A 4,360-nucleotide genomic window follows, 5' to 3' on the forward strand; every position below is an offset into this window, starting at 1 on the left:
GCACAGCGAAGTAGCAGCATGACAAACACAGGTTTAAATGGGGAGGAGGATTTAAATCCACAAGAATTTGATTACATAAAGTGGGAGAGCTGCTGTCTGTTGCTCATCACGCTCCCCCACATGATCTACCTCAGAGGCCATAAACAGAATGCATATACAGAAAGATCATTTCTGCTGCAAATATGTGTGGGCTTGCTTTTATATTTGGGTTCATGACGTGAGCTCACAGCATATTTTTAACAGTTGTGCTGAGGGCACGTGCCTACGATACGCCAGCACAGTAAGAGGAGAGTCATGTTGCAGGTCACTCTGCTGAAGAAGTAACAGCGAAAACAAAAAATCTTAGGTGAGAAGGCAATGAAGAGGAAAAGACATGAAGAGACTGTACCTCTTTTAGACATTTCTGCTTGTTCCTCATTAATAATCCATTGCAGATCCAAGGGCAGACAATCATCAGCATGGGTGGGAGCAGGACAGGTTCTTGAATGCATTTTCTTATTTGAGAGACAATAGAACTCAATTAATTTCTAAAACACTCCAAAGTAATTAATCTTGAAATGGATGAAGTGAATTCAATAATTTTCAACACAAAATGTGTGACAACACCACTTCTCACGCCCACAAGATAATCTCCTAAAGCAGTAATAATAATGTCAACACAAAAACTGGTGAGAGATTTACTCCTGTGCTATTACTGATGGGTTTTGTATGTCTATAAATCCCTCAGAGTCCAGGCCATATAACCAACACATTACTCTCTTACACGGCCCAGTGGAGATTTCAATCTGCCATAATGGAAGTGTGTGCCTGCCTCAGTCAGGTTAACTGACACAAGGGTGACACAGCTGAACGCCATCCGTAACGCCGCTGCTCCATCACTGCCCCTGTCTCATACAGGCAGGTTCAGCTTGCCAAATAAACGTGCCAAGATCGTACCTGCCATTTTTATATGTTTACAGTCAGGAAAAACTACCGTGTGAGTGGGGGGGGGGGGCATAATGTATCAACATATTACACCGAGGAAGGAGGGGGAGGTCACACTCGTGGTTTTAATCTTTATTTATCCTGATAAGGTCTGCTGAGTGTGCACGCTGGAGAGATTGCTGAGCCTGTAGAAAACAACTTGCCTTCCCATTCATAGACACACACACACACACTTGAAGGAGTTTGTAAATGGTAGCCAACAAACAGCTCAGTTGAAGGTTCATCTTCTCTGACAAACGGAGCAACTACAACAAAAGTAATTGTCACAGACTGAATCCAGCATTTCGGTCTGGCTTCACTTGGAATATGTAAGCACAGATACAGATAAAACACAACTCTCCTTACTCCAAGGAAGCACCGGATAGAAAAATATCAAGATGGGAAAAGAAGAAAAAGAAAAACATCAACCTGCGGCGCACACGTTTATCCATATACCTGGAAATTTCACCTCTACGAACAGAAAGTCTGCGGGTGTCCTGCTGGAAATATGTGTTTGCCTCACACAGCTATCAAACTATCAAACAACTGTCTTAAAATATGTGTCCACTGCGTTCTGGTGTTCAAGGGATTTTAGAGAGTGGCTGTATTTCTCTTTCATAACCCCACCTTCATACTGCACAAGGTCTTCAGATAAAACCTGGTGCAGAAATATATCATGGATATGTAAAGGAAAGAAGACAAAGTTTTAAAAATTATTGCAACAATAGGGAAGGTGAGAAGACAGATGACATGTTGTCTCCGATCAAGTTACTACAATGAGGAAGGCGAGTTGTGGTAAATTGCAGTTTTTGAATTTTCATGGTTGTTTTATTTAGATTATTTCTAAGTTTTTTGTTCTTTCCAAACCCTTAAGGTTTGATAAACACATTTCAAACTCCATAGCTTACTGTAATAAAACCTCAGTGTGTGAGCAGAGATAAACTGTGATGACATCATGATAATGCCACGTCCCTCCTTCACGAGAAATTCACCTGTATGAGTTCTAATTACATCAGCCCAAAAAGCAGGCTGTTACTTAAACAGAGCTTCAATCATTATGTCAATGGCAGGTTAGAGATAAACATGGAGCCAGACCAGGAGAGCGGGTGCATCTGATGTGTGCACTGATCACAGAGAGGAATCTGTGACAGGAGAGCAAACCACCGAACAGCTCACAGAGTCACGATTAGCCAAAGGAAAAAGAGTCAAGGAACAACCATGCTGTCGTGTTGCTTACAGTCCAGGAGCATCAGCTGAACTTTGATCTTGAGAAGAAGGGACTCTGGGTTGATGATTGGTCATGTAAAGGCCGTGTGGAAGGCAAACTGTTCCACTGTTAGGAGCCACTCAATCGTTTTCTCTGTATCAGAGGTAGCGGAACAACATCCAGCTCAATACATACGAGTCAGCATCGGGGATGGAGGCTGCAGGGAAAAAAACACAGAATTCAAGCCCACTTTGCAGAACTATTTTTTACTGTCAAATTTCAGTTATCTACAATTTTCTGTGTTTTTTATTCCTCACATATCAAGTTAATAAAATTCATTTTAAGAAACTGCTAACACTTGGACTTATACGTCCCATGAATCCACAGGATGTAACACAGGATGCTGCAAGTCTGTTCCAGACACAAAGGCACTGATGTAAATGAAATGAAGGCAAAGTGCACACACACATTCAGAGGGTGACAGGTCTAATAACCCACAGCGCTCAAAGCCTCAGAGTTTTTTTTTTTACCTTGCAGTCAGTCCGTCTCCTGTGCTCTTACATCATCACATTAAGCAACATTTTTACTGACTACATGCACATTCAGAAATGTCTTTTGATGCAAAACATGAAGTTGTTCATGGGGGTACAATTATTTTTTTCCGAAAAACTGCTTTGTATAACACAATATAATGAATGTGATGATTTTACTGTGTTAAATACTTTTTATTTTTCTCTTAACTCTCGGGGTCCATGTTGATGTGAGTTAGTAATTATTAAGTGATGAATGAAAATATTTTTGCTAACAGAGTTTCTGTATTTTTTATTTAGACGGCGTAAATGCTTCGCTGAGAAAAGTTTTTTAGTGAAGTTCATGTGACTGTTACTGCTGCTCTCTCACTGGACCGGGCTGCTGACAGAACTGAGCTGTTGTATCGCAGAGGCAACCAATGCGTTTTTCTTGTTGTGGCAGGTGGACCTGTCTAGGGCGTACCCCTCCCCCGCCCGATGTCAGGTGGGATTGTCTCCGGCGGAAACGGATAGCTGGTCGAGAATCAGTGACTGTGTAACACATCATGTCCAGCGGATGGTGCTGTGTAGTTGAGTGAGAATTGATCACATCGGCCTGTGGTGGCTGGTGGGACCGAGCAACCACAACCGAAGCGCACATCATATTGAGCTGGAAGAGTTTTTAGCCAGCTGTTAGGGTTGGACATGTAAACTACTACTTTAGCAGCATGAATTATTATATTTATTATATTATATTATGAATATTAACTTCACACATTTACATGCTCATTAATGAACTGGGCTGGCAGTTTCTGTTTGTCTTCCAAAAATAGAACTACAACATACTCAAAGCAAAACATGTATTTGTGACTTTTAGCCAGTTAGATGTGGTGTGATGTCTTCTAAATATGTTTTAAAAAGAAATATTCATGTCCACTGTCTGTCTTGACAGTGAACATGAAAAGGTGGAAAAGGTCGAACTGGATAAAAGAATTAACAGATGAACGGGATATTTTCATCACATCAACATGACCTACAGCTTTTGCCTCTTTTAACAAAGTTGCTTCAAGTAGCTAAACCTTTAAGGTGAGTTGAACTTGAACCAAAACTTGTTACAACAATGAAAACAAAGACCTGATATCCCATTTCGCTGACAGCCAACCTAAACATAAGAATTAGCTTATGCTAAGTCAAACCTGCTCAAACGTGACATTTTGCTGGAAAGTGTCTAGATGTAGGTTTTAAATTGACTGTATATATTATTTAGCATCACTGCTCAGAAAGAGATAAAGAAAGTTCAGTATTTCTGAGCTGAGTGTTCAGTCTCTCTTCTGTTTTCATTAGACGGTTAATCAGAACGTGACAGCAGAATAATCATGTTAGTGGCTGTTTACTGTGATTGGATCAGCCAGCAATGCAAAGTTGGTACAAAGTGAGTTAATTTCAGCTGTTGGTGGAAAGCTGACTGTGGCATGTTCAGGCCCAACTCTGTTTGAGTCATGTGTACCAGGATTTTATTACTAAATGTTCATATAATCTCTTTAAGTTACTTAGAAGAAATGTGTAATTATGGATGTTCATTAAAATGTTAATGTTAATGTTAATTATAAAAGTTTAATGTGGATTTACTGTATTTGGTCAAAAACTTATAGAGTGTAATGCTCACTCTGTTGGGAGCAGG

Source organism: Echeneis naucrates, chromosome 1 (assembly GCF_900963305.1).
Source record: "Echeneis naucrates chromosome 1, fEcheNa1.1, whole genome shotgun sequence".
In the NCBI taxonomy this organism is placed as follows: Eukaryota; Metazoa; Chordata; class Actinopteri; order Carangiformes; family Echeneidae; genus Echeneis; species Echeneis naucrates.